Raw genomic sequence first — 9,888 nt, 5'->3', positions numbered from 1 at the left:
ATATTTTCCTTCTAGAATTTTCGAAACATTTTTTTCGCATTTTTTTCTTTTTGTCGTTCGTTTTACCTGATTGTTGGAGCAATGAGGTCATTGTGAATAGGAATAAAAAAAAAACATACAAACAAACATACAAACATACAAATTTACACACCAACAAACAAACAAACATACATACATACATACATACATACATGCATGCGTGCATGCATACATACAAAGAAAAGAACAACCAACTAAATATTCAAATAGAATGAAACGAACTGCTGATTAACATACATAATATTAAACAAAACTTCAAGTATAAAATAAACCTACAAAAAAATGGAGAAACAAACATGAGAACAATCAAACATAAACACACCAAAACATACAAAACACTGAACATAAAAATAAAAAAGACAAACATACAAACAAAAAATAGCAAACATAAAAACAAATTTTCTTTTCTTTTCCCTCCGTTGTTCATCTATAGCTGCAGCAAAAACATGACTTAAAACAACAGGTAAAATGTGACAAAATGACTGAAAAACGAGTGTATACATGTATATACATTATACATACATATCTACGTACACGTATATACATATATACATACCAACATGCACACATAAACATACTTGTTCCCAATTTATTGATTGTTTCGAAGAAAAAAATCAACAAAATATAACGAGACACCAAAGTAGTTGACAAACCAGTTTGTGATGGATGTAAATTAAACAGTGGCTTTTTGTTTTCAAATTTTGCAGTGGTTTCAGAAGTAGATGTAAAAAAAATTGTTCTTAATCTACCATTTGAATCTTAAAGGTCAGACGTCCTTCCTACTCACATTTTGAAAAAAAACATATAGACCTCTTCATCTCGTCTCTTACAAGTTTAGTTAATTTATGTTTGTGTGATGGGACATTTCCTGTTTCCTGTTGTGATACCCATCTTGAAACGAACAATCGCAGATTTTAATGAGCTCCGGAACTACAGACCAATATCTAACATTTGTTTCATCTCCAAAATCGTAGAACGTGTAAAATGTTTGGCTGAAGTTGACACATGGATATCAAAAAATTGTCTAAAACTTAAAATAAATCACATTTTTCCGGTGGGCTCCTGGCAGCAGCTATCAGAAGTCAAAATTGATTAAATAATGATTGAAGATAATGAGATAAAATTTGGCAAAAAGGCTTTGTGATCACATAAAATCACAATCTAAATCATTTTCAGCACAACTTAAACGAATATGCCGAATAAGAAAATATCTAGATCAAACTGTAACACAATTATTGGTACATGCGTTTGTGATCAGATGACGCCAATTTGTTGAATGCACCAACTGCGCAGCTGCAGACATCGTCTAGAGACATTGCAGTGTCGGGACCAACCGTCTGGAATATTCTCTGCCAATGTCGATGAGAATGTCAAAGATGAACATTGTTGATTTCAAAAAGAGTTTGAAAACTTATCTATTTGCGATGAACGATTGCAATTGATTGTATCATAACGTTTATTGATAGAATGTACATTATTTCACTGTTCATTTATTATTTTTTTCTTTTTTCGGTTGCGCTTGTGAGAGATATTTATTTTAATAGGCGTTTTTTGGATTATAATAATAATAATAATAATACATACATACATACATACATACATACATACATACTCACATACATATATACATACAAACATACATACATACATACATACATACATACATACATACATACATACATACATACATACATACATACATACATGCATACATACATACATACATACATACACGCGGGAACAGCATGGATCTTTGTTCTTGTCTCATCTTCAATATTTCATCATCTAGCCTCGCTAGAGGATGAATGAATGAATGAAAAATGAATGACAGAATGAATGAATGATTGAATGAATGATTGATGAATAAATGGAAGGATGAATGAACGACAGATTACAGAATGAGTGAATGAATTATGAGAAAAAAAAAAAAGAAAATTGAATGAAAAATTGAATGAACGAACGAATGAAAAAATAAGTGAATGAATAAATGAATGAATGAAAGAAACAATAATTATTGATTGATTGAAAGGTGGAACGAATGAACAAAAGTAAATATTTGAACAAACGAAAGAACAAACAAGTGGGTAAACAGATAAATGATTAAGAAATAGTTTGGAAAACTGTGAAAGATTTCGAATCAGTAAAAAAAAAAACAAAAAAAAAATGAATAAACAAAACAATCTGAAGGTTGGAAAATTTTTTCAGATAAATAAACATACAAATGAATCATGGATGCAAAATTTTCTTATCGCAGAAATAATATCCGAAAAAATTTCCAAACATTCATGCAATGAAACGTCATGTAGGTACAAACAAGCCTAGTCACATAATATTTTAACATTAATCAAAAAATAATTGTTTCAAAAGCATTTCAGCAGCGGACATAAACACAAAAACAAACATATTTAAGCACCCACACAAGCAAGCAGACATACTTAAACACACACAACAAACAAACAAACAAACATGCTTAAACATACGCGCACAAACAAACAAACATACTTAAACGTACACAAACAAACATACGTAAACATACAAACACACAAACATATACATGCACACAGACCGCAAATAAGCACACAAAGCTAAACAAACTTTCACAAACACACACATACACACACACACATAAACACAAATAAACACACACGCACCATCGCTACAACATAATCAATGGTATTAAAGCTCCCTCTAGGTGTCCAAACAAGAAATAAATACTATCTCAAACAAGTGCATAAACCTTAGCATAAACAAACCAAACCATCAACCAACTCACATCCGTAAATTTTATCCTATCTATCCACTTCTCCATAAACATCTAGTATAACAGTAATTTTTACCTAGTAGCCACAAAACAAATTATAACGGTATCATTTTTTTTACCTAGGTACAGAGTTTTGTTTTATTTTTAATTAATGATGAAATTAAGACAAAAGAAATGGCACGTGATGTTCAATTTTTTATTATTATCGTAACATCAGCCTCAGCAATATGAACTAGTTTGAATGCAATTGATGAAGTAAAACGCGTTAACCATCATTTCAAAAGATGCATCCAGTTTCCTTTATTAGATATGTCAGAGATTATCTATTTTTACTTGAAAAGTTTAAATTGTAAGAACTTGAGTTAGAGATGCAGTGTGGAAAAAACTCCTTCTTATTTAAAAAATTACGATATTTGATGCTTTAGTTAAGCCAAGAACCTTATAAAAATAATTTAAAACTAAATTGAAAATATTTGACTTAAAAATGACTTATATTAAAAACTTTACTAAAGACTAAATATACTTCACTTATACAAATAATAAGTTGTCCTATCAGTCCAACACCATTATGTTCATTTTTAAATTGCTGTCAACAAATGAAAATCAATAATTATAAAAAATTTTTCAAACTTTCACTGAATTTTTTTCAATCTCTTTTTTTTACTCTCTCTCTCTCTCTCTTCTTCTCTCTTTCTTTTTCTATTTCTCTTTCTCTCTTTCTCTTTTTCTCTTTTTTTTTCATAAGATATATATATATATATATATATATATATATATACTGTATATTGTGTACAGTTAAACTATTTATTGTTTATTTGTTTGCTTAACAACTGTTGGATTTTTGATTTACATTGATGTATAACTGTATTCATAAACGCTTAAATGTGTATTTGTCAATGTGTTTGTATATGTGCGTGTGCGCGTATGTGTACGTGTGTGTGTGTGTGCGTGTGTGTACATGGTCGCGTGTACAAAACCCATGCGAACGTGCACAGATATGTGCAAGCACACCAGTCGCGTCAGCCAATAATATGGCTTATTTGGTTGAAGATGTAACGCACTGAAAGGATGGTGACGTTTGTATGTATGTTTGTATGTGTGTTTGTATGTGTGTTTGTATGTATATCTGTATGTATGTTTGTATGTGTGTGTTTGTATGTATATTTGTTAGTATGTTTGTATGTATGTATGTTTGTATGTATGTTTGTACGTTTGTATGTATGTTTGTATGTTTGTATGTATATTTGTATATCTTTATGAGTACTTATTTAAATGTTTTCTGTTTGTTTGTATGTTTGCGTGACTAATCTATTGCATGTTTTACGTTGTATTTTCTTTATTATATACATACGTATAGACATACACACACATCACACACACACACACCCACACTCACACACACATACATACACACACACATACATACATACATACACACATGACAATACATACATACACATTATTTTTTATGTATCCATGTTGATTGTATGTTCATTGTTTGCTTGTTTGTTTGTTTGTTTGTGGTGACATGTTGTTGTCATGGAGACATCCATTGTTCCTGCAAATGCTGTTGATGCTAATAAATCCATTATAGTTTTGTGATTCATACATACAAACATACAAAACATACATATATACATACAAACATTCATATATACAAACCTACATACATACATACGTACAAAAAACTATAAACATACTGATATACTTACATACAAATAAACAATCATATGAAGGTAACAATTTTATGAATGGGTGTCTCAACATTGTTCGATAAGAATGAATGAAAAAATACTTGCCTACTAATACATATACATGTACACATACCCACATAAACACACATACATCCATACACACATAAACACACACAAACATAAACACACATATATACACACATACATAAACACACATACAAAACATATACCAATATATAACATAGCATAAAAACATGCTAGAAAACAACGGACATTTACATATATACATCTTTTAACATACTTTTCAAACTACATATATACATCCATACACACACACACATATATATATATATATATATATATATATATATATATATATATATATATTCGCTGCTCTCTCCATCTCTCTCTCGAATATATATATATGTATATATAGTATTTATAGATGGTACCGAAGACAGACGCCTTCAGTTGCTTACGTTGAAGAGGTCGTTACTGTCGACAAGTGTTCAAGAAGTAGTAGTGGCAGTAGTAGCAGCAGAGTAGTAGCCGCAATAGTGGTTGTAGTAGTAGTAAAAATAGTAGTGGCAGTTGTAGCAATAGCATTAGTAGTAGAAGTGTTAGCAGTAATATTACATATGTGGTATTGGTGGTAGTGGTAGTAGCTTTGGCAGCTGTAATTTTTATCTGTAGTACTTGAAAAGAATTATATAAATAGCAGTGGTTCTGGTATTACTGCATGCTATTGATCCGATGGTAACAGTTTCTTTTTCGCGAATGTAGTGACTGTTTAAAATCAGTAGAAGAAGTAGTAGTAGCAGTAGTAATTATGGAACGTAGTTTTTGGTAAAAATTTTATGTGGTAGCTGCAGTAGTAGTAGTAGTCGTCGTAGCAGTAGTGGTAGAAGTGGTAGTATTATTATTATTAGTAGAAGTAGTAGTATATGTAGAAGAGTAAGTTTCGAGACATTGGTAAAGGTAATAATGATTGTTTAGAAGCTTTTATTAGATTGCTGGTAGAACATTTACAATTTTAATATTTTAATTTTGTTTTTAAATTCAATTATTGCAGTATGATTTTTTACGTGAGCAGTATTTTCATGTAATTTTATTTATTTAAGTGTATCTGCTAGATAGATGAATCATCAATACTGGGGTTAGTTTTTTACGATATAATATCATTTTATTTTGTTAGTATCAAATATTAATTCAATTTCAGAATCAGTATCATTTATTCAGTCAGTATCAATTAGCGATCTATTTTTGGATATAGTATCATTTATTTCGTAAGAGTTCATTGGTTATTTATTAGTACAACAATCAGTTATGATAATTTTACGTGTAATTTTTTAAGATTTGTATGTAGGGCGAGTATTTAAACGTGTGTTTACGGTGGTCATTATCAAGTTCCTTTTATTATTGCATATTTTCTTCCTAGTTGTAGTAGTAGTAATAGTAATAGTAGCGACCACAGTAGTAGTTGTAGTAGTTGTAATTGTGGTCGTGGAATACCAATTGTAGTAGTAACGAGGTGATGATAATAGTAGTAGTTGTTGTAAAAGTAGTAGTAGTGGTAGTAATAGTAGTAGTAGTAGTAGTAGTAGTAGTGGTTGTAGTCGTAGTAGTAGCCACGGTAGTAATTGTAGTTGTGGTTTTGTGGACAGCCAGTTGTATTTGAGTGAAGTAAAAAGGTTAGTAGCATGAGACAAATTTTGCAATTTTTAAAAATTACACACCAGCATTATAAAAATATGTAACGATTTTTGTTTCTCAATGCTAAATACTACCACCAACCATCGTCACCGTTTTACCATTATTTAATCGATCTAATTGTTTTATTTTATTTATATATAAATTTAAATATAACCAATCATTATATTGTATACGTATACAGAGAAAAAGAGAGAGAGAAAAAAAAAGAGAGTGAAGAGAGAGAAAAAAAGAGAGAAAGAAAGGAAGAAAGGAGGAAAGAGAGAGAGGGTACAGAGAGAAAGAGAAAAAAAGAAAGCAAGAAAGGCTAATTAGTAAAAGGAAAAGATTATTTGAAAGATAGTCCAAATAGTGTGAGAGTAAGGATGACGAGAAATATAGGGAGAGAGAGAGGAGAGAGAGGAGGGAAAAAAAGATTTAAATGAGAGAAAAAAACAAAAAAAGAAAAAGAAAAAAAATAAAAGTGTGAACTAGATATAAAAATGAAAAAAGCCAGACACAAGCAAAACGTCTAAAAAACCCAAAAAAGTTGAATGCCTTACATAAAACAAAGCACAGCTTCAGCAATTTCTTATGCAAAAGAAAGCAAGAAAACTATAAAAGGAAGTATTAGGAGATTGAGAAAAAATAGAGAAAAAGAGAGAGAGAGCGGAAAAGAGCGGGAAAGAGAGGAAGGGAGGAGAAAAGAGAGAGGGAGAAATGAGGTGAGGGTGTAAAGGGAGATGTAGAATGAGTGAAACAGTTTGCTATTTAATTTCATTGAGAACTTCAGCCAGGCATTCTGAAATGTGACGTTAAAGAATGAACGAACGAACGAAGGAATAAATGAATGAATGAATTGATGAAAGAGTAAATGAATAAATGAATGAATAAATAAATGAATAAATGAATGAACGTATGCATGCAAAAAGATTGAATGTATGAATGAATGAGTGAATGAATGAATGGATGAGTGCATGAATGATTAAATGCATATAAAAAATTCATAAATGATTGAGTGGGCTAAAAAACGAATGAACTACTGACAAAAAAGAGTTAAATGAATAAAATAAATAAACCTTTCGTTATCGACAAAAATAAATTTTGAAGAAGGACGTATTCATCAGCATTAAAAACAACAAAAACAAATGCATTTTTATCTATAATTTTAATTTAACAAAAAAAAAAACTAAAAAAAATTAAAAAAAACAAACAAAACAAGTTCACTAATCCCACAAAATCAAAATTACATTAACATCAGCACCACAACGTCAACAACAACAACAACAACTACTACTATTACTACTACTGCTACTACAACTACAACAACAGCAGCATCTTTATTATCACCATCATTCAACTGCAACACAACAACAACAAAAGACTCCTGATATAATGTTTTAATTAAATACATGCTTTTGAAATTGTTGAAATAAAATCCAACAATATAACTGTTACATATGGCCAATAGACATTCACACACACGCACATACACACGCACGCACACACGCACACACACACGCACCCACACACACACTCACACACACACAACACTCCCTCAATGACACGTACACAAACAGACGTCTACATACCACCGTCATCATCATCCTCATCATCATCATTGTCATCACCACCACCATTATCATCATCATCACCACCATCATCGTCGTCATCATCACTATCATGAAAGGCCGTTAATCACGTTTCCTTATCACTTTTCAAGTCCAATATGATGATATGATGATATGATTGGACGGAGAACTGATAAGGGCATATGATTATGAATCTTCATCATCGTCATCTTTATCATCGTCATCATCGTCATCATCATCATCTTCATCATCGTCATTCTCGTCATCATCATCATCATCGTAACTTAATAGTGGCATTGACGTCATCATACCAAGTGACATCATCCTCATTTCAAATGAAAACAAATAAAATCATTACTCTCTATAAATAGATTTTGTAGCATTTACATATCAGGGCTGTTTACATTCTAAATTTAGATTTTCCTTCCTTTTCTCTTTTTTTCTCTCTCTTTTTTCTTTTTTTTATCACTTTTTTGTCTCTTTCTCCTCTCTCTCCTCTTTTTCTCTCTTTCTCTCTCTCTCTCTAAATAACATTGTTCGGCTAATATGTATAATATGTAATAAAGCTATTTACGCGCCCTGACTACTCAGCATCATTCTCACTTTCATACTTTCATAACGCACACACACACACGCACACGCACACACACACACACGAGCAACATGCATACATTATAAATGTGACGTCATATTCTTAGCAGCCAATTGGACGGAGAAAATTGGCAAAAATTAATGTATTCGAGGACGAAAATAATTCAGTTATCTGAGTGCGTCAAATTTTCGAGCGGTGATAGAATTAGAGAATGAATGAATGAATTAATGTATGAGTGAGTGAGTGAGTGAGGAAGTGAATGAGTGAGTGAGTGAGTGAATGAGTGAATGAGTGAGTGAGTGAGTGAGTGAGTGAGTGAGTGAGTGAGTGAGTGAGTGAGTGAGTGAGTGAGTGAGTGAGTGAGTGAGTGAGTGAAGAAAATTTCTTACGTACGATGTTGTTGATGTTGAAAATTATGATGATGCGATTAAAATGAAGATGGTGACAGGTTTTCAACATTTATTACATTATTTTTATAATTAAATTCAAATAATATCATAATAAAAAAAACATAATTATTATACTATTTTTTAATTTCCTCTTTTAATGCATTATATTGGGTCTTCTTTTTCTTATTATCATTCTGCCCAATATGATTTTTGCCTGTCACGAGATAACATTCATGGCTTGTCATTGCTGTTGTCGTCGTCGTCTTCAACATCGTCTTCAACATCGTCTTCATCATCGTCGTCTTCATCATCCTCATCTTCGTCATCGTCATCATCTTCTTCATCGTCATCATCGTCACCACATTAATCAACATCGTTATCTCATCTGCCATTCCCGTTTTATCATCATCATTTTTGGTTGTCATCATCATCATCAAAGCCAACGTCAATATCATCATTATCATCATCATCATCACCGTCATCATCATCATTATCACCATCATCATCATCACCACCATCATCATCATCATCATTTTTTTTTGAAAAAATATTGTTCAGAATTGTCATTATAGGTAAGTCACATTTTCTCGTTATATCCATCTCCAGACGCAAAACATTCAAATATTAATTTTTTCTTCTTTCTCTCTTTAATCTCTTCTTTTTTTTTAGTTTTTTTTCTCTCTCTTCTTCTTTTTCTCTTTTTCCCCCTCTCTCTTTTTTTCACTCTCTCTCTTTTTCATATTTTTTTCTATCAGAGTCTCTTTTTACTCGTTTTTTATTTTTGCAACTTTCTACTATTACTTTTTTAAATTTTATCTCTTTCTTTCCTTCCTTCTTATACTCTCCTTTTGTTTCTTTTCTCACTTTCACTCTCTCTCTCTCTCTCTCTCTCTCTATTTATTCTCTGTCTCTTTCCATCGCTCCGTCTTTTTTATTTTCTCTCTCGTTTTTGATGAGTCGCGGTTCTTCTTATTATGCCTTATTATTATTTTTCTTATCAAGTCTTATTATTATTATTATTTTTATTATATCTTATTATTATTTTTTTTATTATTAAGTCTTACTATTATTTTTATTATGTCTTATTATTATTCTTATTATTAAGTCTTATTATTGTTATTATTCTTATTTT

Source organism: Helobdella robusta, assembly GCF_000326865.2.
Source record: "Helobdella robusta unplaced genomic scaffold HELROscaffold_82, whole genome shotgun sequence".
In the NCBI taxonomy this organism is placed as follows: Eukaryota; Metazoa; Annelida; class Clitellata; order Rhynchobdellida; family Glossiphoniidae; genus Helobdella; species Helobdella robusta.
This window is presented reverse-complemented; position numbering follows the sequence as displayed.